The sequence below is a fragment of the Triturus cristatus genome, chromosome 1_1 (genome assembly GCF_964204655.1).
Source record: "Triturus cristatus chromosome 1_1, aTriCri1.1, whole genome shotgun sequence".
Classification (NCBI taxonomy): Eukaryota; Metazoa; Chordata; class Amphibia; order Caudata; family Salamandridae; genus Triturus; species Triturus cristatus.
In genome coordinates this window covers 1,222,127,792-1,222,153,987 of record NC_140579.1, presented here as the reverse complement: position 1 = coordinate 1,222,153,987, position 26,196 = coordinate 1,222,127,792, and the positions used below count along the sequence as shown (strand labels likewise).

Sequence of the window (26,196 nt, the reverse complement as noted above, 5' to 3'; positions counted from 1 at the left end):
GCAAATGCACATAAAATAAGTGTTTCGCACACTTCTGTCATTGGGCTACATGTGGGCTACATCTGGGTGATATTTGTGCTGCATTTGGGCCCTTTTGTCTCTGGTGGCCATCTTGGGAGATTTATTTGTTATGAAGTTTCCTAATTTCCTCATTTACTGCAGTCTCCTCAGTAGGAAATACTTTCAGTTTTTTTATTTTGGTTCCATCAAGAAGGCATTAAGATGTCACACATTTGCCATAAGTTCAGAATGTTAGCACTCTAGTTGCTCATTAGATCACTGTAGTAAAGCTACTGCTCACCAGGGAAGCCTGGTGCGGGTATTGAAAGTGCATGTTTCAGTCTGCATGTCAGAATATTTTAATGAAATAGAAGAGGATTTGAGAAGTCACTCAAAATATGCCCTAATTTTTCTTTCTGCAGCACTAATCATACTTTCTATGGCAAAATGCACCCTCATTTTGTTTCTTTTTAAATTAAATGTTTGAAGAGTTACCACTTTATTCCAATCAAGATGGCTTCAGGTGTGCAATACGTTTGTCATAAGTAGGACTGTTAGCGCTCTAGTTGTTCCTTAGAACACTCTGGGAAGATGCAGTAGAACACAAGGGAATCAACTGACAGTTTGCCCTTGTTGGATGTACATGTTTTACTGAGAATGTCAGACTTCATTCTCACATGACTGAGAAAGATAATGTGAATTTACAGAAAATATGCTATCAGTTTAGCTTATAGATCACCTTCCAAACCTCTGTGGGAAAAGCATGAGAACATAGTTTTCTCTCAAACATGATTCATGATATCACAGCAGAAGGCTTTTTCACATGGTAAAATCACCTTAGAACACACCACAATTCTTAAAATGAGTATGGCACCATCAACAAATGATTTATAATGTAACTAAAGTCTTAAAACCTTCTATTAACTGCAATGCTTTTTAATGAGGTGCTATCATGTATATTGGTCCCAAGATGGCTGCCAACACTTCTTGGATGAAGTACTGACAGCCAATCAGATCTCGCGATGAGCTGTATGGTTAGGCTCTTCCCAGATATATCTATCTTTTTAACTCTAATTTTCTCAGGAACTACTGAACGGATTTACACCATTTAAGCAAAAGGCACGAGTCTGAACTGAAGACTACCTCTTTGCCAAATTTGGTGTAATTCCGTTCAGCAGTTCGGGCTGTAGCTGCGTCAACCGGTCCTATGGGGAAAACGCGTTTTGGGACCCCCCCCCTTTTTTTCTCGGTCCCCGCTTGAGGAATCACCGTGAAATTTTCAGGATGGGAGCGGACCGGAGCTGGCCAAAACTTTGGAAAATTTTGCGAAGATTCGTCAATCGGCGCCAACGTTATTCCAAATAGAATGTTGCGGATTTCCTTTGGAAAATAGGTCCTAACTATAACTACCTACTAGGATATATGTATATGTGTGTATATATATATATATATATATATATATATATGTATATATCCCAATAACAACAGCTCCTTCTGGACAGCTGGCCCCTTGGAAAGTGGCGTGCGTACACGCCAGCGGAGCGGCTGGCAATCAATAATTCACAAAATCCAAAGTACGTACGCTCTCAGGCTAACAAACGACAAATCCAAATGTGATCGTGACTAGGTTTATTCCACAACGCGTTTCGACTGCGTCCGCAGCCTTGCTCACGTGAAAACCGTGCAAATACAAAACACCGTGCACCTATATGCAGCGGACATGACATCTAGCGCAACAGAGTCCAAACAGGACTGCATACGTGAATACAGCCGCCATCTTGTGAGTACCAACATGTAGTGACACAATATGGAAATAACATAGTGAAACTCAGGAGCAGTGTAAGTTAACCTGGAGACAGAGTACTTCTCTACAAATAGAATGTGAAATACATATATACAAAGCAAAGCAAGCTGATAATTATAATGTTTGCTTCCTTCCTGAAAGCACTGCTATGCCAGAAGGCAAGATTCCAATCCACAAAATAGATGTAAAAAACATATATACATGGCACAATGGCTAATAATTGAGGTATTGTCTTCCTGAAAACATTGCTGGCGCAGAACGTGATTAAAATTGCTTGTGTAGGCATCTACATGACAGTAGTGCAAAATTCTCTAATGTCAATGTATATAGGTCAGTGCAAATGCAGCGCATGAACTAATAACCATGCTCCCAAACTATAAATCTGCCAATCTAATACGTTAATCGAGAGAGTTAGAGAGACCTAAATATGTATCTGCAGTTTTAGTGCAACATGATAAACAAGCATGAATTGTCACAGAGGACATGTTGGAATAGAAAGGTACAGGCATAGTGCTCAATATTAACCAGTTACAACATGCAAACTGTAAAGAAAATTAAGGATCCATATGTCCACTGATAGCGGACAACCAACAACACACTTATCCTGTTACTCTGTTCCCAATCTCAAAGGTGTCCAGTCGCATATTAAGTGCCCAATAATATCTTAGTGGTGATAGAGTGACATCGAAGAAAAGGTTAGGCAACCTGTGTAGTGGGTAGGTACCTCCCTTCTCTCCTGCAAAAGAAACATAATACATAGAATTAGAATTTAAAATGATTGAAACTTTCCAATACAGCTGATAATTGAGGAAAAACTTACCAACACTTGAATTAAGAACATTCAGGAACATATCAGGGGTCAAAATGTACTATAGAAAATCTAGGCATTCGAACAGAAAACTAGACATTCAAACAGGAAATCGTAGGGGAACCTCACAGGAGAGTTACTGGATCTCTTGTCTCAAGAGCTATTCTTTTTTCAAATGTATTGAGAGTTCCTCATCCTGATTCATGCCCCCAGGTGCCTTGGTTTGTAAATCAACAATATATTTGGATTCTTTGTCTCAGTTTGAGTGTCCTATTGCTCCCTCTATGGTCTATCCAGACCTGTTCCAAAATAAAATATTTCAGCAGAGAGGAATCTGAATAATGTTTCTCATGAAAATGACGCGCCACAGGGTACTTGGGGTCTTTGTTGGTGATGGCCCGCTTATGTTCTAGTATCCTCTTCTTGGCCATCAGGGTGGTGCTGCCTATATAGTATAGTCCACACGGACATTCTATCGCATATATAGCGAAAGTGGTACTGTATGTAAGAAATTGGGTTATTTCTCTACGGTTAAAGCCTTGTTTGTATTCCTTGCGAAATGTGCTAGCAGAGCACGCTTTGCAATGATCGCATGGAAAGAATCCCTTGAGGTTCTGAATACCTCTATCTTGTGTCAATGTGATATCGCTATGTACAAGTATATCTCTTAAGTTTCTTCCTCGCCTTTAGGTGATATTGGGTCTGTCCTTGAATGTGTGGCCTATACTGTTATCATTCTTGAGTGTGTTCCAATTTTTGGAAAGAATATGTCTGATACTATCGGATTCAGAGTTATAGGTCATAATCACTGTTCCCACAAACGTGGGCGCCTGGGCGCGCGCGCACCTATCTCACCTCGAGCGCGCAGTGGGGTGTTTGAAGTGCACACAGGTGAGTTAAGCAGCAAGTGCCTCCTACACTTGCTACATTTCTTTTGTTAAAAGGGCGCAGCTGCGGGGCAGATTGCATGCCTGTGTGAAGGTATTCATGTTAATCGCAGCACCCATCGTGCGCTGCAATTAGCATATTTACTTTAACAAAGGCATACAATCTGCCCTGCAGGCACGCCCTTTTAACACATGAAGGCAGCAATAGTAAAGGACCACTACGTGTACGTTCAGGGGATTCTGAAAGCACACTTGTGCTTGTTGTAGGGGGAAGACATTCTCATGTGCACTGCACTCAGCACTGTTCTACAGTGCAGCCCTTCTCGGTTTCCTCACCCCACACCGGACTGCTAATGCTTGTAAAAGTTTGAGTTCTGGTGTAGGTAGTTTAGCCAGATTTCCTGTGTCAGCATCGTGCTTTCACTCCGGTGATTTAAATGGCCACCTCAGTGCACTATGGGAGTTGTAGTTCTTTACTTTTGCTTAAGAATGTTTTCGAAGGCATAGAAGTGGTATTCTGTCGGAAGCAGCACGTTTTCTCCCTTGATGTAAGGGCGTGCACATGGTGTGCTTGGTGTTGGCAGCATGTATTGTATTGTAATTGCATTTATATAGCGCTTACTACCCCTGAGGAGGCGTCGAAGCATGTAAGTTGATGCCTACTGTCACGTATATAAACGGGCCATGGTTTATGTGTGTGTGTGTGTGTTCGGTGTGGGCAGGGAGATGTAATTCCCAAGTGGCCGATATAAATGAACTAGGCAAACACGATGGATTGTAGGCTCTCTGAGGCTGTACACGCATGACGCCAGGGTGAGACCGGGCATATGTGGAGCGTGAGAAAGGGCTCAGACACACATAGGTTGGACATACGAGACGGGGCCTTACCCGGTAGAGCGGCGAGTCGAGCACACGGGGCACAGTTTATTTTATATTTTGATTTATTTTATGTGTTTTCATAGGGCAGACTTTACCCGAAGGTGTCAGAGCACTTCACAATAGGAACAGTAATGGTACATGAGGAGAAAATTACAAGTGAGCATGTTACAAAAGCAAACGTTACGTTACATGAGGCAATAGTGACAATTGTGCATGTATCCAGAGCAAACAAAATACAAGAGGTAGCAAACGATACGTTACAAGAGGAAAAAGTGACGTGTGCATGTTACAAAAGCATACAAAGTACAAGTAAAGGTATAATACTGCAATAAATGGCAGACACTCAAAACACAAGAACAAACGTTACGTTACATGAGGCAATGGTGACAATTGTGCATGTATGAAAAGCAAACAAAATACAAGAGGTTGCAAACGATACGTTACAAGAGGAAAAGTGACATGTGCATGTTACAAAAGAGTCCAAAATACAAGTAGAAGTATAATACTGCAATATATGGCAGACACTCAAACCACAAAAACACACTGGGAAGGCACTTCTATAGTCATGGAGAACAGAATTTCCTATAATGGAAGGACTTCCTTCAGATAATAGAGGGCGGGAAATTAAATTTGGAAGTGTCTTTGAAGGAGGAGAACTTTGAGGTCAGTTTTGAAGGCCTGGGAAGAGGCCTGTAGAGAAACTGAACAAAAAAAATAGGTGTAAAGGGATTAAACATGTGCACACAGACACAGCTCGAACACACAGAAGCTGTGCAGCAGGATACTACGCACAGCGCGGGAGTTGGAGCACGTTTCAGAACTGTGCTGCACAAAAGTTGAAACACCCCGGCCTGCAGGGGTGTGCAAACAAGATGCTAGCGGTGTAAAAACAAGCATCTCAATGTTCACAGCAAAGCGCTATGAAAGTGGGGCAACTTTATTTTAGTGTGAGCGCTGGTAAGTGCCTAGAAAATACCTGTGCGTGCTAACTACCCTGGGTCAATGGCCAAATATACAGAAGTGGGGGAAAAAACGTGGAAAATAAAATGAGCGTTCCCCCTACATCTGTCAACCCCACTTACCTTTTCCCAAATCAATTCCACTTAAACACAATTTTATTGTTTCTCTCTGTGGTCGCAGCAAAGTGGAAGAGGGCCACCTGCTGATTAAACTGTCACCCCATTTTCAAAGCCCTTAATCCTCTTCAGAGAATTGTGTTGAACAGGCTAGAAAAAAAACACATTACTGGTCGATCAATACAAAAAATGTTGTCCCCTTTTACTGGCAAGCGTGCTGCGTCTGCATCCACTGGTACAGGGTATCACCTTCTTCCATCTTCTTCTTCCATCTCCACCGGACAGATATCATCAAACCGCCCCCACAAACTCGTGTAGCATTCTCATTGTATGTCATACACACTGATACAGATCTCCCCAGAACATTTGGTCCAGGTGGGGAGGTGGGAGGGGGTGACGTTCATTGTGTGTTTTTTAAAACAAAACTCTGGTTTCTTGGGAAGGCGGTCAAATAGCTATTGGAATCGAGTGCCCCCTGTAGAGACCGCTATGCCAACTGCAGGAGCTCTGGTCAGGCTGACTCAGCCTTTCATCTTTCCATAGATGAGAAAATGTGTTGAACTTGGTGGATTCGTCTCAACATGTTTTATCTGTATTTATGAATTTCGTGAGGTAGAATCATGAACATATTGGTTTGTTTATTTCTGCTTATCTATATATTAAAGACTGTGTCAAAGATTCCATCTGAGCCCTCCACTTTCGAGAACATGGAATAACAGATCTTGTGTAGATCCTACAGTCATTAATGTTATTTAATGTTTTGAAAATATATGACCCCAAGTCCCAGCATTTTATAAATCTTAAGAGGAGATCGGAATATGATTTTTAGGGCATGTAATCACTGTGGACTTCAGCAGCTGCGGCTATTCTATAGTGAATCTCTTGCCAATCCCCAAATCAGGATACAACCTATAATCGTTCGTTAATGATCAATGTCCGTGCTGTATGCTCTTCCTCCAAACAGAGAAGATATTGAGGGAGTCTTGTTGGTAGATCCTCAGGGCTCATAATCACATGTGAAAAATATTTTCTTTTCATGTATATTATCTAAACAATTTGTAACATCGTATGCCCATCCTGGTACATTCACTTCAGTGTGTACAAGTGTACAAATGAATGTACCAGGATGGGCATACGATGTTACGAGCCCTGATTATGTCCGCACTGGACAAAATGCGTCGGCAGGTTTAATTTGACTACTGACTGGATTGTTTTGAATTTGTACTTTTAATGCCCGATGGATTGAATAAAAACTGGAACTGTTATATCTACCAACAAGGCTCCCTCAATATCTTTTCTGTTTGGTGGAAGAGCATAATGCACGGACATTGATCATTAACGAAAGATAGATAAATTACACGCTCCTTGTTTATAGGTTGGATACACTGTCTACCAGTATGGATGACATGTGACTCCTACACCTTGCATTCCTCTGTCTGATGTAACATTTACTGTACACTGATTTCCACACATATGATTGATTGTCTCTGTGTAATGTGTGTGCGATGTAAAGTGCTCTGACACCCTACACTGGTATGAGTGGCGCTGTAAACCTAATTAAATGCATCTCAGAGAGTATGGTAATCGAGACTTGAGGGGCACTGTTGAAGGGTAATATTAAGGGAATCACTGGCAGAGGTGGTCATTGGGGGGGCGCCAACAAACATTGTTACACAGGCCGCCACCAGCGCTAAGGCCATCCCTGTGTGGGGCATATTGTGTGCCTTTGAGAAAGTATTCATGTTAATTGCAGCTCATGACTGGGGCTGCGATTAGCATGAATACTCACACAATCTACTCTTGATATTTGTCACTGCACCCACACGCCCAGTCGGGTTCCTGGCGCACATAGCCTTGGCTGCAGCGCACAGAGACCTTACACTGCCGCACACAGAGGAAAAAATTAAAGGGAACATTGGTCATAATCACCCTGGTTTCTGCATCGTTGATGTCTTTGTTTGAGAAAATGGTTACAAGCGGCTAATCCCTGTTGGTGGTCAATTATGGTGTACAACGAGTGTACATCTAAAGTAATCAAAAGGAAGTCATTTTCCCATTCAATCGTTTCCAGTGTCGTCTATAGGTAGTGTAGCGGAACACATATCTAAATATGTGGACCATTTTCTCAGAGAATACGTCCCCAAACTCCCCAGCTATGTTAGGGATACTAAGGATTTTCTTAGCAAACTTTCTCAAACAAAAACATATAAAATACTGGGAACATAACTGCATGATCATTGAAATGACAGAATTCTGTCTCACTAATAACCTCTTTATTTTCAATGGCACCATCTACAAATAGTTGATCGGAACCACGATGGGTTCGTGTCTCGCCCCAAGTTTTGCGAATCTTTTTATGGGCCTTTGGGAGGAAGAGATATTCTCTGATAAAATCACCATCAGGAACCTCAATAAGGTAGAACTTTGGCTCAGATACATAGACGACCTTTTCATTATATGGAAAGGTAGTCTCATAGAGGCCCAGGAATTCATTGAGGAACTGAATAGTAATGATCGCAACATACACCTCACATATTGCATCACTCATGACCTGGTCAGTGACATCACTGATGACATCTCAAATGACATCACTCATGACATCATCCAGTGAATGTGTGTTTCTCACCAATTTTAATATGTTTATTATATAAAGGGAAAGACCTGTAGAAGAACGAGTGGTTGTATAAGTGTGTGAATACATGATTTTGTAGGTGCGTAACTGACTCTTTAAGTGAGTCATTAAATGTATCTTATTTCAGACTAGTGACTAAACTGTGTGAATGTCTGTATGTGTCTGTGGGTGGTGTATAAGTGGCTGCATGGTTTTGTGAATAGCTATATGAGTGACTATATGGGTTATTGATTGGTTGTCTGAGTATCTGTATGGGTGCCTGAGTGTTAGTGTGGGTAGGCTGTGAGTGACTCTGTGCATAGATGTGTGAGTGGGTGATTCTATGGGTGCATGGTTTTAAGAGTGCATCTGTGAAGGACTGTATGGTTGAGCGAGTGTATGTATGGGTGTGTTAGGGATTGAATGTATATCTCAGTAGTACATTTATGACTAACTACATATGTAAAAGGCAGTATATGTGTGTGTAACAGTATATAAATGAGTAGATATGAGAGTGTGTGATTGTGAATTTGACTGTATGGATGAGTGTGTGCTTGTATGCATGATTCTATAAGAGGGTAAGAATGTGGTAATTTTTTTATGATTAAGTGAACTTGAGTGTGTGTAACCACATAGGTGAGTAAATGGGAGTGTGATTATTTGCATGACTGACTAGGTGTGACAGTACCTCTATGGATCATTGGTGTTGTGTGAGTGTCTATATAGGTGTATAAATAAATATGATAATCTTGTATGGAGTGACTGTAAGTATGAGTGACTGTACAGGTGAATGAGTGGAGGTGTATGTAGACCTAAGAGTTAATAAGTGGGTATGTAGCTATTGGTATTGCAGTATGTATGGTTTTGAGAATGGAACTCTTAAATTTTGAGTCGGTGTATCAAAGTTTATATTAGGGTGTGAGAAGATGTGCTATTTTTTCACATGGATGATGTCATCAGTGATGTCATCAGTGATGTCATTTGAGATGTCATCAGTGATGTCATGAGTGATGTCATTGACCATGTCATGAGTGATGTAATATGTGACTTCATCAGCAGTGGATTGCGGGCGCGCGAGTTATAGTTAGCTGAACTAACTATAACGGGGGAATTTCATTGGTTTTTTACGAGTGAAATGTCCAGCTAACTATAACATGTGTGAAACCTATGGTTTTTTTCAGTGAATTTGAAAGGTTTTTTAAATGCTAATTCCTAACTATAACGTGTGTGAAACCTATGGTTTTTTCAGTGAATTTCAAAGGTTTTTTAAATGCTAATTTTTATTTTTTTATTATATTTTTTATATATTTCTTTTTCAAAAATTTCCCCATGTATACATTAATACATTATCTGTTTCCTTTAATTTTGTGTGGGTCATTTTTTTTTTTACTTTGATTTTGGATAAAGTTGAACAGCATAGTTAATATATTCTATTAAGTTTTGTCTACTTTATTATTATTTTTTTCTATAAATTCTTAGGGTGCGCGCTCAGAGCGCGCACCTAGTACGTTTGCGTACGTTTTTCATGTATGCAGTCGTACGTTATCTACGTACGCATACATACGTTTTAGTGCGCGCTCGCAGCGTGCACCCAGTACGCATGCGTACGTATGCTTGCGTGCGTCGTACGTGCTCCGCGCCCTACACTTGCGCATACACGTAGAGTACGCGCAATGACGTTTGCGCATGCGCGCGTGCTGCGTATACGCGTTACGTATGCTCATAATACTTATGCGCATGTGCGCGTACGCATTCGCGCATGCGTAATTGCACCGTGCGCGCTCGGAGCTTGCTCCGTGCGCGCACCTCGGGTTATGTGATGAATAAAAGAACACTTTTAATTGGTTTTCATTACTTTCAGTTTCATATTGTTTCAACACCACACCCAATCCCCTTATGGCAAGTCATGTGATCAAGAAACATCACTTTTAATTGGTTTTCATTACTTTCAGTTCCAGATTCTTCCAAAACCACACCCACTACCCTCATTATTAGTTCTGATTCCCTTGGAGAAGGAGCTACTCTGTTTTTGTGAGACAATTGCAGAGCACCAGCCACCTTCTGAGAGTGAGCAGGACACTCTTGAGAGACAGAGGCAGAGGAAGCAGAAAGACTCCTTTATATGGCAGTTTTTCACTTTTCCTGAGGGACAAAATAAGGTGAATGCACCAAAGGTCACCTGCATACTGTCAGCGCACCTTGTCACGTGGGAATGCTAATAAGAAGTACTCTTAGTATTCACACTATGATGAGGCACGTTGAGGCAATGCATCCTGTGACTTTTCGTCAAGCTTCTGGAGCAAACCCTCCACCTCCTCAGCCGACGACATCTGCAGCAGCTCAGCCGAGCACATCTTCGGCAGCTCAGGCGAGCACTTCTTCTGCAACGGTGCCTTCACCTTCTAACACACCTCTGGATATTCGTCCTTGTTTTGGGAGGATGATTACACGGTGCATGGATTGTAGTACTCTTATTACTATGGGTGAGAGCAGTATTGATCTCATTCCGAGGAAATTTGAGGAGCACCCTTGCACTAGGCCATAGTTTTCTTTTTTTTTCTTTTCGTTTTTCTCTTCCTCTGTCCCTACATTAACTCAAGGGCTCTTTTTAGAGCCACCTAAAATCCAAACACAAAAACTTGTTTTTTGAATCTATTTGTCATTTTTTTTTTGGGGTGCGCGCACCCTGCGCGCACCCAATGGGTTTTTTTTTAAAAAAAAAATCATTTTTTTCACCTTTAGTAAACCTTCAGGGACTCCCTGACAAAGAGAGGGGAGTGGCAAAGTAATTAAAAAAGAGATGGTGTACATTTCACAGATGAAGGGAAGAGAGTCTTCCTATTAAACTTTAAACTCTGCATCAGTACTTGTGTATAGGTACCCAAAACCTATCAAAGAAGATAATAGCTCATTTTAGTGCTGCGTTTGAATTGGCTGTATTTACAAGGAGAGGAAAAGACACACAGAGTGGCTTATCCTCTCCTTGTAAATATGGAAAAGCACCCTGCGCCACTAGTATGTCAAGAAAAGTGACGTAGTGGTGGTGCAGGTGGCTTGTATATGTGCCCTAGAGATGTTAAGGAAATTAACGGTAAAACAGACAAACCGAGAGTGACAGATACAGAGACAGACCGCAAACAACTGAGAAGGAGTAAGGCAGTTAAAAAGACTAAGACATATGGATACAGAGAAAGAAACATGGATGAAAAATTAGTGATGGAGGTAGTAAAGGTAGGAGGGAGTAGTAGAGAAGGAGTGAGGGAGTTACAAAAGAGTAGTAAAGCAGGAAGAGAGAGTGAGAAGAGAAATGAGAAAAGCAGAGTAAGGAGAGGTGAAGAGAAGGAAGCATGAACCGAAAGCAGTGACACATACAAATATGTTAAACTTACCTGACCATCAAAGTAAATTATTTACAAATAAATGTTTTTATTTAATTGCAAAGAAAACTGAATAACATCTTCTAAATTTTCTTTCTAGTTCTGAAAAAAGAAAAAAAGTATTAATATTCAACAATACACTTTATTAAACAGTACATGTTTTTTCATATGTAGCAAAGCAATTTTTTGCCCTTTTGTTGCTGTTTTCAGAATGTTTTGATTTTCACTGAAAATAGTGAAATCAATTGTATTCATCATTTAACAGCGGGCAAAAAAAAAAAACATCTGAAAGATTGTTTAAAAAAGCCCCAAATGTATCCTCACTAAAACATACCTTAATAGAAATGTCAAAAATACCTTTTAAGAAGAATAACAATTTTCAAGAAATAACGTCTGTAAACCTTGTTGCAAAAGAACATTTTCCAAAATAATATCTGTCAAAGAAGTCCACAATTGTTTGTTTTACCTTTCCTTGAGGCCATATGGTAAGTTTAAAATCCCTTTTGAGTGAAATATCCAATTTTAATCCTTTTAAATTTTAATAATGCTTTCTTCCGATGATGATGTTAGTATTTAAAATTTGGGTTTCAGAAAAATTAAGTAACAATTGGGTAAATCATAAGGCAAACGTTGCTTGAAAATCAATTGAGAATCATTACACAGTGTCCATTCTTTTTCACATTTAAGATAAACTGTGTAATGACCAGAAGTTATAGAAGGACCATCATGAAAAATTATTGCAACTGCTACAAAAGTTTTCTCAGATATAGATAATTGGTTGCCAACAAACTTCTTTAGTAAAGTTTCCAATTTTGTTCCATCAGCTCTACAACGTTGTACCATTAAAATTACATACTGTCCATATTTCTTTAAAAATAACGTTGACAACATTTCAGATTTACATTTAGAAGATTCCATGTTGTGATTAGCATCTTTAACTAATTTACTAAAAGTCACTGTTTTACTTTCTGGTAATGGTAAATATATGAACCTTTCAGAATCTACATTACTACTGCTTGTGTTCATACAGTTATCAAAACAATGTTCCCATGTATAAGAGACACCAAACAAATTTTCTATTTCTACTCCTTCATCTTCCAACACCATCAGGATATACATCAAGAATTCCTGTGCATCTTGCTGGACATTTTGTGTAAACTGTGTACATCCAGAACATACATCTAAAAGATTTCTAACATCAGAAGCACTTTCTATTTTATTTTTATCATTACTCAGATTCTCATAAAGGAGACTCAGCAAAGAACAGAATCTTTTTTCATGATTTAGTATTATCTGCTCTTGCAAAGTTTCAAGATAAAATACAACATTCAGCACTACATTTGCGTAGCAGTTGACACCAGAGCTATTTTCAAAATGACAACCAACAACCTCTTCCACACTATCCTTTTTCTTTTTGCTTGCAGTCCCATCACTATCTTTTTGTTTTCTCTTCTGTACATCCTCATTACAGATATCCTCAAATCTCCTTTTCCGACAAACAACACGTTTTTCAAACACTGGATACTGACCTAAATGAGGAGCATAGCTTCTTCTTAATCTATTATACTCCTTTACACAGTTTGCATCAGCACTTAGGTTTGAGTCATCAAAGTCTATCATGAATAAACCAGATAACTTTTTCACGCTTGACAAAGCAACATATGCCATACCTTCTTTGAACACAGTAGACCCAATGTTTACAAAAGCACTATCAACAGTTAATCCATGAGACTTGTGAATAGTTACAGCATATGCTAGAGAAATCGGAAACTGCTTCCTACGTACATATAAGTCTTTCACTAGCAAAAAACGAACTGAACAACGACTAATCACTTTAACCTCTTCAATCTGATCAAATTTTATTTTTAAGAATTCAATTCCATCTTTTTTCTGGTACTTTACAAAACCCACAACTTTACCCATAGCTCCATTCACTAAACCTTTTTCTACATCCAAATTGCGTCTTAAAATTACTCTACAGTTCATACACACATAAAGATTCTTTTCCAAACCAGCTGTTTTTGAAATGTTTTTCTCCAGAGAATCCAATTTAGTAGCCAATTTGCCTGTCAATATAATAGTTATTCGTTCATGTTGAATTTTATCCTCAGCTTCCAGTTTTATGATCTCTTCATTTTCCAATTTCAAAAGTTCTTGATTGAATACAGAGCATTCATGTAGTGTTGGCATTAAGCAGATTACAGTATTTTTTTCAGCAATTTTCTTGTATATTTTCTCTGGAACTATTTCTTCTGTTGTAAACAAATTACTCAGCATTCGACTCTGTAATGCTTTTCTGCCATGTTCTGTGAGTAGTCCAATTCTTGTATCTTTCAGAATACTTGCATAGTCCTCCTCATCATTGGCTTGCCTCATATTGGTAATGAGTTCCTTATACTCAAAATATGTCCAAATATTTACATTGCCTATACTTCCTAACGACTTTTTCGTGTCTTCATGTGTAAGAGTATGGAATACCGGTTGTCCTTTAACTGGAGTAAGTTGCAAAAGATCCCCAAATACTATGACGTGTTTTCCTCCAAGTAACACGTCATACTCTGTCTTCAGAATTTGCTGCATTCTTAAATGCACAAAGGCAAGCATTAAGTTTGATACCATGCTTACCTCATCAATGAGTACTTTCAATTTCTTCAATACTCTTGAAACTTCCAAGCATGCTTCTCCTGCTAGTTTGTGGTACTGTATTTTATTCTCATGCTCTACTGGTAACATTAGCAAACGATGTAAGGTAACTCCTATTATGTTATACGCTGCTAACCCAGTTGGAGCAGTAACAACACAAGACAAAATGGAATCCATTTTCTTCTGTAGGTAGCTTCTAATTACATTAATTAAGAAACTTTTTCCAGTTCCTGCTTGTCCACTTACATACATTCTCATTGGTTCGAAAGATGTGCATGAGCACTCTTTCTTTTCATGTAGTAATCCGTGATCAATTTTTTTCCTGACTTCTTCATAAATTTGTTTTTGTTCTTCATTCAGTTGCTGCTCCAAATATGTTAAGTCTACTAAATTTTCCTGAGCTTGATTCATAGCTGTTTCTACTTCATTCATGGCTATTGCTGCTTCATTTTCTACGATAGGTTGTCCTAGAGGATCTTGACTAAATGTCCCAGAACTTTGACTGTCTTGAGAACTGTCTCTAGCTACTTCAGCTGCAATTGTTGCTTCTTGTTCAATTTCTTCATTTAACATTTGAACATAAGTTGAGAAAGTACTGCATTCTATGCTGTCTTTGCTAGCATTGAAGGAATCTTCATAACTCTGGAATTCTCCAAGTAGTTCGTCCTCTGAACGCCATGGTTTAAACAGCTGCAAAAGTGCCAAGTAGTAAAATTCCTTTTTGTCAGGAGTGTCGCAACTCAGCTTCCGGTGATTAATCAAACTTCCTTTTGTTTGCTTCACCAAACATCCTTCCTCACCACTGACTTTATATTTTCCATTGTTATCTTCTGTGGCATTCCGTTTAAAAATGAAGTTCTGCAGCACTTCATAGAGACACATGTTCTCAAGGTGATGACTTCTTTGTGGGTAATATGTGTCCAACATATTTGTTCTTAAAATGTCTGTACTTTCTGGTTCAAACTCTGCTAAATACTCAATTTCTCGAATAGATTTCAGTTCCCGATTTCGCATTCCTGCAAGGCCTAAACTTACCGAAATTATTCTTCTGGATTTCGAGTACAGGCTTGCAGATGATAACCTATCTGAGCATTCGTAGGATCCAATTTCTCGATGCGATAATATCTTTAAACTGAAACTGTATAGCTTCTTACTGACAGTCTTCTCGTGAGAAATCTCTTCCCACATTTCCTTCAATTCCGTTTTCTCAGATTTAGTGATGTAAGATGTGACATACCGAGCAACAGCAATAGAATTGTCAGCCACATACTGTATATCCATGTTAGCATTCCACATGGATATAATGACTGGGTTGTAGTCATTTATATATTTTGATTCTTCTTTTCTTCTTAGGTTGTAGGTATTCTTAGGCGATTTTCTTGTAATAGTATGTCGCACAGCTGACATAAAACTGTTTACTCTTCCTTTTGAAAGAACAGGTCGTGGAAATCCAAATCGACATTTTGTGTAGAATTTATCTTTACTCTTGTACTTTCGTCGACAGTATTTTCCACACCGATGACTTTGGAAACGTAAAACTTGCTCTTTTAAATTTTTCTCTTCTGTACTTTTAGGTATAGCACATGTTGCATATCCTTCGATGAAAGATAAAACTGCTTCATCAGCATCTGTTCCAAATTTTGGGGCATCCTTGATCCACAACAGCATATGAATATGAGGAGCACCTCTTGCTTGGTACTCTTTTCTCCAAAAGAAATCCACAACTTCTCCAAGAGGTGGATTTTTTTTATTGCAGATGAAGGACATCATAGCCTCAAATCTATGATTGAAATATCTGCAAACATTAACCGGGTCTAATGAGCACAATTCTCCTGCTGTCTTGTATTGGATGTTTTCAATGTTTTAATTTGCCTCTCGCAGAAAATCCAGTAAATCATCCCAAGCGTACTCAGCACAGCTCAGGGTAAGGAACCATGTAGGAGTTCCTAAATTTCGTAACATACACTTCAATTCTCCATGGCGTCGGTACCAATATTCATTAGTTCCATGCTGACAAGCCATCAAATTGATCAATTGAGATTCCAAATGATCATCTCGCTGTTGCACTTTGTTGAGAAAGTCCTTTGCTGACACATTATGTAGATGTACTCCAGTTTTTAAAATGTGATTTACTGCATAAGATAGTGCAGACAAGTCACTTTCAAATAAAAGATGGAACAAATAAGGAATACTTTGACGAAATCTGGGATCTTCCGCATATAATCTTGTAGTCCGATACTCAGAAGCAGGAATTTGTACTGGACGTTCATCATATCGTCCACCTTCTCCTGTAGGAAACAGTTGGAGAAAACGAGCTTCCAAGCTCTCCTCCCAAACACTCACGGGAGTTCCTTTTGCTTTTTTCATCTGAAACAGATCAATAGCATTACCCATAACTTCTTTAGAATGAAGAGGATGTATGCTGAAATGTTCATAAATTTCTTCTTCTTTTGACTTATCCACTTTTTCAATTTGCCCAGTTGGTATTCCTGTGTCTTCTAGTATTCCTTCTTCATCTTCATCCATATAAATGGCTTCATACCATTTATTATTTTTTTTCAAATACAAATTTGCTCTTTGTACTTTTCGTACATCCACCAGCTCCTGCCAAATTTTCTTATTCTTCGTAGGTACACCATTAACCAGAAAAACTAATGGTTCAGTTTCCAAAGTATCTGCATCAATTGTTTCCATATTTTTTTTCAAATCCAATGGCAAATAGACAACTCTTCCTTTTAAACCTCTTTGTAAATCCGAAGGTGGTAATTTACCAGTTTTTGGCTCCATACGCACTATGGTCTGAAACGGATGGACACATTGAATAAGTATAGACTCATACGTATTTAAATCCGAAAGCTCTGGAGGAATTTCAACCAATTCTAATTTATTATGTACAGCTCTTGCTGGCATTCTATTTTCTTCTAACTTGTTATAACAGTATTTACAAATACGCTGATCTTCACCCAATTCAAAACAATTTTCCAGAAATATATATGTTGCAAAATCTTTCCACTTATAATTATCTTCATTTTCACTTTTTTTATACAGATCAACATTCCTTGTTTGAATTTTGTAATGGCTTCTCCGGCAACAAATACAAGTAATATTTGGTCTTTCATTAGAGACGATAGCAAATTTTGTCATTTCATCTTCAAAATTTTTACTAACAGTAAGTTCTACATTCTCTTCTACATTTTCATCAATAACTGTGTCATTTTCTGCACTTTCTTGTTCTGGACCAAAGTAACAAAACTGAATCTCATCAGTAACCTTCACTACATCTGATACAGATCCACGGAACAGAGCAGTATTCAACTCCTTCAACTTTAGTGCTGGACTTTTAGCAAAATACAATGTTCTCACAAACTTTCTCACTTCAGTATGATGAACAGCAAGCATCCTAAAATGGTGAAAAACACTTTGACACACTTTCCTAGATAGACAAGCCAGAGAATGTCCTTGTAAACCAGTATTCTCTCTCACTCTGCATGGATCTAGTCTTTGAAGCACCTTCATTTTCTGTTTAACACTCTTTTTACTATATTCTCTTAGAAAGTCACGTAATTTATCAATGGATTCCTAACGCACAGTACAAATACTACTACAATTCCAAGTGTACACTGGGGCTTTAGGACATCTCCCCATAACCTCATCAGCCATCACTTCTTCCTCATTTCTTGGAACCATTTTCTCCTTTTCCATTACACAACCATCCTTAACTTCATATGCTCTTCCATTGGTGTCAACTGCATGCAACAAACTATTACTTTGAAGATAACTCTCTTCATTAAAAAATGGTTCAGTACTTGAACTATGCTTCCATTCTCCTAAGAACACTTTACAAAAGTTATTTTTTTTTTTACTTCTCTTTTCTTTTTGCTTTGTGACTTCATTGCATTGACTAATTTATCTAATCTACGCATCCTGTTCAGAATTAAAATGAATAGTGTTTTTTTTTATTTCTAATGCTTTGGTAACAATATTTTCAATTAATTTCTTTTTCTTATAAAATTTGGTTTTTTTCTTATATTTTTTCACGTCCTTTAGCAAATTTAACATCACTCTTCTCTGAAACATTTTTCGACTAATGTTTTTAAAATCTATTTTCCGTGTTAAGTCACTATTTCTTACTTCTGAGTCTACATTAGCATTTTGTTTTTGCTGTCGACTCTGTTGTTGTTTTGTACTTGAAACACTGAATTTATCTTTCGATCATTTTTTTTTTTTTGGAAGATATTTTTTTAAAATTCTTTAGTTTGCTTACCAGAAGACTTTTTCTGTTTTCGAACACACGCTTCGCCTCCTATTTTTTTTTTTACCAGTCGTCTTCAAATATAGTTGTTGTTTCTTTTCTTTTCTCTTTCTTGACTTTATAGGCATCTTTATATTTTTTCGGTGTTCAGCAATACCTGCAAAAAACTAAAAAAAAAAAATACCTTTATGTAATTTTAATTCATTTCAATTTTTTTTTTCAACTTTACAAATCCTATCACATGAGCTGATCCTTTCCTACGAGTCCAAGTCTTACAAAACAAGAGAAACATGAATTAAATCTGACAACAATTCCTGTGTGCACACACTCATGGTGTGATTCTAGACAGAAAACAATATTTGTTTGGCAATTTGAAAGCACATTTATTTCTGTTGAGGAGCAAGTGATAATTACTGAGACAGCCTCACACATTTCCCTTACATTTTAGAGAGGCAAAAAAGAGCACATCTCCTAACAGCTACTTGAGACCATCAGCATGTGTTACAGGGTAAGTGATTAGAGTAGAGCAAAGGAAATGAGCCTTGGTGACGTTGAATGTGTTTGCGTTACACACTGCTATATGAAATACAACACAGAGCTGAGTATTATGCATGGGAGTGTAGGAGAAGCTGCTGCATGTGTGCAAACAGTGTGTTTCTGGAGACTGTGTATTGTCAGGTGCAAGAGATCTGCATGGAGACTTTTACAAGTGCATGAAGACTGCAGATATGTGTGTAAGAGTACATCTTTGGTAAAGGTTAATTAGAGTTTTGTACATGTAGGAACTACCTCACCCATTGCAGGAGTGGATGGACAATCTACCCTGTTGATGTGAAATGTGTTAACATTTGCCTCTCATTTGAGAGATGGTGATTTGTGCTGAGTGCTAACCATCACATTTGAACAAAACAAGCTGGCCTTTTCTTGAAAGTGCAAGTTTTACAGAACAACAGCAACTCAAATTAAATCTCTGACAAGAATTCCTCTGTCTACACAGACTCATGGTGTGATTCTAGACAGAAAACGAAATTTTCTTTGCAAATTGAATGCACATTTAGTACTATGGTGGAGTGAGTGAAAATTACTGTGACAGCCTGACACTTTTTTCTTATATTTTACACAAGCAGAAAAGAGCACATGTCCTAACAGCTCCTTGAGACCATGACCATGTGTTACAAAAAAAAGCTGCCCCTTTCCTGCGAGTGCAAGGGTAACAGAGCAAGAGCAACACAAATTAAATCTCTGATAACAATTCCTGTGTGCACACTGTCTCATGGTGTGATTCTAGGCAGAAAACAGTATTCCTGGGTGATACCAGTACACCTTAACTTATAGTGTATACATACTCCATAATATCTAACCTGTTCAAGGCACTTAAATATCTTCCTTACCATAAAATGTAAAACACCACGTTTAAAGTGGTAGGAAAATGTACCATGCAATTTTCAAATGTGTTTGCATTTGCCTCTTTTTTGTGAGTAACTAATTTCTGCTGAATGCTAACCATCACACTTTAAGCAAACAAACTGCTGCTTTTCTGCGAGTGCAAGGCTAACAGAACAACAGCAACACAAATTTAATCTCTGACAATAAATCCTGTGTGCAGACAAACTCATGATGTGATTCTAGGCACAAAACAGTATTCCTCAGTGATACCAGTACACCTTAACTTACATTGAAGACATACTCCATAATATCTTACTAGTTCAAGACAGTTACATTTCTCCTAATTCACAAAATGTAAAACACAACTTTAAAACAAGAATGACAATTCTATTATTTATATCAAAATACACCACATACTTCCCCTCTCAAACTTATAACTCACCTTTAAAATTAATTAGTTGAGAAAGAAATGTGGCACTCAAACAGCAGATTATCAGAGCCAGAATCTCAGAGCTGTACACCTCTCTCCACAACCAGTAAATGGCAATTTTTCCCTCTCTTTTTTCCCACATATACATGTTAATGTAAAATCACAGTGCTTCCCACATGTTTTTCAAATGGAATCACACATTTCTATTGGTTGCAACTTTCAACCCCTTTCCAAATCATCCCTTCCCCCAACATGACTTCTGCCTGCTACCATAGCAACAGCTCATGGAACACAGGTGTGAGCAGAGAGGTCAGAAGTTCAGCACACAATGTTTCAAATCCAAAGAGCAAGAGTGCTTGACTTTTCAAACCTAACAGCAAATCCAAAGTAATGTTCATTGGGAACACATTTTTCTGTACCAATCCAAAACATGCTTTTAAAAATGTGAACATACAGCCTAGTTTTAACTGTTAAATGGTTTGAATCAGCCAATGAGATCTTTTTATTAAAAAAAAGTATGTATGCCTCAATTTTTCAACTGTCTTTCTTTTCATATTGCCATTCTACTGAAAGACACCTCTTGAGTGCATCCTGTTCTCCTTGGAAGATGTTCACAGTGTGGATTGTAGGTCATAGCTATGTCTTCTGGAGTGAAAAGTATGCAGAAAAAAGAGGTATTTTCAAAGACCTTGCTTTGCCAAATGTAGACATTAAATGGATTGGTCAGAGAGGGTTAAAGTGGCACCAATTAATGCCTTTGGTGAAAACCTTTCTACATCTCCCACAGCCTAACCTTATTATTGTGCACTGTGGTGGTAATGACCTAGGCACTTTAACTGGGGTAGGTCTGGAAATGCTTATTAAGGACACCTTTCTGCAATTGATGTCACTTTTTCCACAAACTGCCTTTGTATATTCTAATATATGCCAAAGGCAAAAGTGGAACTGGTCCAACCAATTTTGTCCGCAAATTGACAAAGCAAGAAAACACGTCAATAAGTCTGTTTCTGCTTTCCTCAGAGACTATGGTATGGGTTCTATATACCACAACAACTTGCGTTACAACATGCAAGACATTTATAGAGGAGACTGTGTACGTTTCAATGATGAAGGGAACAGAGTCTTCCTCTTGAACTTTAGACTCTGCATCGGTACTTACTTGTAGGTACCAAAAAACACTCAATGAACACAAGGGCTCTTTTTAGAGCCACCTAATATCTAAACACTTGAACGTGATTTTTAATTCTATTTTTTTTAATGTTTTTTTTCGGGTGCGCGCACCTCGCGATGTTTTAAAAAAAAATTAAAATCTGTTTTTTGGCCCTTCGTGGTCCTACTGTGACCCCCTGACAATGGCTAGGGGGTCAAGAACTCCCTACTCTGCCCCCTATTCACGTTCTCCACCTTTCCTTTTCAGTGCGACAGACAAAATGACCGGCCGACACTTCCTGATTTCGACCGATTCGAATGTTTACTGACATCTAACAACCAATCAGAATTACGCTCGCGCACGGCAGGGTGCGCGCACAGGGCTTGCACAGTGCGCGCACCCTGCGCGCGTATAGATATTGATATGCTTTTAAATGCTATTTTCTCAGGAAATACTGAACAGATTTACACCAGACCTGCGAAAGGCACTTCCTTGACCTTATGGCTACCTCTCTGCCAAATTTCTAGTAATTCTGTTCAGCCGTTCGGGCTGTAGCTGTGTCTAAATGTCCTATGGAAAAATACATGGGGAAAACGCGTTTTGGGACCCCCCCCCTTTTTCTCTGCCCCCGCTTGACGAATCACCCCGAGACTTTCAGGGTAGGAGCTGAACGGAGCGCCCCATTAGTTTTTAAAATTTTGCGAGGATTCGTCAACCGGCGCCAAAGTTATTCAAAATAGAATTTTGAGATTTCCTATGGAAACACGATCCTAACTATAACTATCTACTGGCGACCGCCAGTAGATAATATATATATATATCCTTGAAACTCGAACCTTCTCCAAACTTTGGCGGAACAGGAGCACGGACCACAAGATAGGTGCAGATTGATTAATTTATTTTCACCAAAATACAACCACCAGCATGACGCGTTTCAACCCCTAAGGGCTTTGATCACATGACACGGAACACAGTACATGATTGGTTTAAATACCCTTGTGCATCAGTTTTTTTTCTTTCTTTCATTTTTTCTTTTTTTTTCCACAACTTTACTCACTTTTTTTGTGTGCTGTTTTTTATGCAATTTTTTAAACCATTTGACGAGTGCTTAAGCAAATAATTTCGTGCAAACAATGCATGTTAAAATATCATCACGGCATGTTATTGAATTACGGACCAGTCAACATTTTTTATTTAAGTATGTATTGCGTAACGATTGCGGGGCATTCAGTTCTAAATACCTGATTAACCTTGGCCCTGGTACAGAAAGACCACAAAATTGTTTATATAATAAATATTAAATAGATATATAAATATATAAATAAATATCCATATATAAAATATTTACACTTAATATTTTTACAAACATTCAATAAAAAGACTGTATATGTATTTCCTCTAGGGTACCACCTTACCCAATATTCATATTTTCTATTGGTGTACCCTGAAAAAAAAAACATCCAATGCTTTAAATATAAATGTATGAGAGTACTTCCAATACTTGTCACCATATGTCTAAATCGTATTAAAAAGTATCATTTGTGGTCAATTAAAAAACATGTAATCGCTTCTTACATTGTATTATCATTTCAAATAATTTTCTTTTTTATAGCACAATTGCTCAGCCATTGTTTTATGTGCAAATATCTAATGAGAACTCCATTTAATTTCTGTAAAAAAAAAAAAAAAACCTTTAAAAGATTTAGAAAAAATATATATGTGCAAAGTAATTTGTGCAAATACTGTGTATAGATAGGAATCAACGGATACTTGAGTTACTTCCGATTAGAATCACAGTGATTTGAATGTTTGATTTGATTAAAACTAAACAGTATTTGATTTTAAGAAGCTCCTAGATTAAGTTTATCTATTATCAATGCCGAAATGGCTTTTATTCTGTTTGACTGTCCCATGTTACATGCAGGTGTAGAGTTCTTCAGTTACATAAAGGCCCCCAGGGGCCTTAGTGTCGAGGTCTAGTATGTAACGTGTTTCTAGTTGCCTCAATTTCCTCTCTCTATGACCTCCTCTTTTGTTTGGCGGGACGGTGTCCACTAAAGTATTTGAGATCTTTGGGATTGGCATTCTGTACTTCCCCGAAGTGTCGTGCCACTGGGTAGGCTGTATCTTTGTTTTTGATCGCCCTAATGTGCTGGAGTATCCTTTTGTGCCCCTGTAGTATAGTACTTCCTACATATCGTAGGGCACAGGGACACTCCAGCACATATACCACATGATCAAACTTGCAAGTCATGGCCTTATTGATCTTCTTCTCCTGATCACTAAATGGACTGTTATAGGTGGATTTTTTAATGCCATGTTGGCAGGCTTTGCATGTTCTGCAAGGAAAAAAGCCTGTTCTTTGTGAAAGCCAGGTCCCCCCTACTGGTGTAAACGGGTCATTCCTTACTAGGGTGTCTTTCATGGAGGATGCCCTACTGTAAGTTATTAACGGATTTCTAGGGAGTAGATGGCCGATCACTGGGTCCTCTCGAATGAGTGGCCAGTTTCTTTTGATAATATTCCTAAAGGCTTTTTCCTGTCTATTGTATTCAAAGATGAATCTGAAAGTGTATTTCTTTCACTCTCATTAGAATGTTTATTGATGAGGCTCACTCTGGTTACTGCCATACTTTTAGTGATTGCGCTATCAATGCAGCTACATGAATATCCTCTGGCCAGGAATCTCTCCTTACTCGCTTGTTGGGCCAAATAAAGTTCATCTTCCTGACTGCAAATACGCTTGATACGTAGCATTTCCCCATAGGGAATGCTTTGTATCAGATGTTGGATGTGCGCTGCCTGCATGTAAAATTGAATTACCTGCTGTTAATTTCCTATGCAATTTAGTTTCTAGATGCCCATTCTCAATATATAACTGTACATCCAAAAAATTCACAGTGGTAGCACTTATGGACGCTGTAAAATGCAGGTTAAGGCTGTTGACATTCAAATCATTAACACATTTTTCAGCTTCACTTATTGAACCATGCCATATTATAAACAGGTTGTCTATAAATCTCAGCCATTTTTTAACCTTACTATTGAAAATATTGGTATAGTCTTTCAATAGAACCAGCTCCTCTCACCAGCCCATGTGTAAACAGACATAGCTAGGGAAGAAGCTGGCTCCCATCGCTACACCGCGCTGTTGCAAATAAAACACATTCTGGAAAATAAAGATATTGTTATTTAAACAAAAATCCACCATATTGGTCAACATCTTATTGTGTTGTGTACAGTTGGATGGTCTTTGGGCCAGATAATGGTTTAATGCCTTAATACCATCCGCATGATGGATGGGCGTGTAGAGTGAAGTCACGTCCATTGAGATGAGTAAATAATCACTTTGTCAATCAATGTTTTGAATCTTGGATAGAAAATCGCCTGTATCTTTTATATATGAGGGTAGGTTTTGGACGGATTCTTGCAGGTAGTAATCCACATATTGGGAAGTTCTTTCCAAAAGACTATTGCGAGCAGATATGATTGGCCTGACTGGTGGCTTTGCAGGGTTCTTGTGTATCTTCGGTATGAAGTATAATACTGGGGTTACTGGTTTGTCGTTACGTAGAAACTTATATTCTTGAGAGGAAAGTAGACCTGCATTTTTCCATGCTATTAGTTTCAAATAATAGTCATTGTAGATATGTCTGAGTTTGAGATGATCGCTGCGGTGGTAGCAGTCTTTGTCTGCAAGTTGACTTATTGCCTCATTGATATATTCACTCCTTTTCCACAACACAACATTGCCTCCCTTGTCGGCACTGCGAATAATTATATCATTATTTTCCTTTAATTTCTTCATTAACATATGATATTTAAGTTCTTTTTTTGTTCGAGCGCGATCTTGTAGTTTTTGTACTCGATGATTGAGTCGCTTAATGCTTGTAATCAATTGTTCTTGGAAGATTTCAATTGAGTCCCTGGTAGTTATGGGGTTAAAGGTCGATTTTGGTTTAAAAGGAGTTATTTTTTAAACCACTTGGACCGTTGTGTTTGAGAGTGCTTCATTTCACTGTTTGATGAAATGTCAATGTTTTCATTCACCAGTTCTTGTAATTCTGATAGAAGAGGCAAGTCAGAGGCGGTTAGACTGCAACCTGGTGGACTTGCCGCCAGAGATCCTGTATCAAACAATCAATCACTGCATTTGTAAAGCGTGCTACATACCCGAGAGGGTCTCAAGGCGCTGGGGAGGGGGGTGCTACTGGTCGAAGAGCCAGGTCTTGAGGAGTCTTCTGAAGGCCTGCAGGTCCTGGGTCTGTCGTAGGATGGTGGGGAGTGTTCCAGGTCTTGGCGGCGAGGTAGGAGAAGGATCTGCCGGCGGCGGTGGTTTTTCGGATGCGGGGGACTGTGGCGAGGGCGAGGTTGGCTGAGCGGAGGCTTCTGGTGGGGGTGTGGAAGCTGAGTCGGTTGTTGAGGTAGGTGGGTCCGGTGTTGTGCAGTGCTTTGTGTGCGTGGATCAGGCGCTTGAAGGTGATCCTTTTGTTGACGGGGAGCCCAGTGCAGGCCTCTCAGGTGGAGTGTGATCTGGCTGCGGCGGGGGACGTCGAGGATGAGTCGGGCCGAGGCGTTCTGGATGCGTTGGAGTCGTCTCAGGAGCTTGTTTGTAGTTCCTGAGTAGAGGGCGTTCCCGTAGTCGAGTCTGTTGGTGATGAGGGCCTGGGTAACGGTTTTTCTCGTGTCGAGGGGGATCCATTTGAAGATCCTGCGGAGCATACGGAGGGTGTTGAAGCAGGACGCGGAGACGGCGTTGACTTGCCTGGTCATGGAGAGAGTGGAGTCGAGGATGACCCCCAGGTTGCGTGCGTGGTCCGTGGGTTCAGGGGCTGTGCCTAGGGACGTGGGCCACCAAGAGTCGTCCCAGGCTGATGGGGTGGGTCCGAGAAT

General features: G+C 39.0%; 1 protein-coding gene across 2 annotated transcripts in view; it reads left to right on the top strand.

The window, feature by feature from the left end:
* LOC146871859 (guanine nucleotide-binding protein G(i) subunit alpha-3-like) overlaps positions 1 to 26,196 on the top strand; it is a 481,263-nt gene that overhangs the window by 346,421 nt on the left and 108,646 nt on the right. The window lies entirely within an intron of this gene.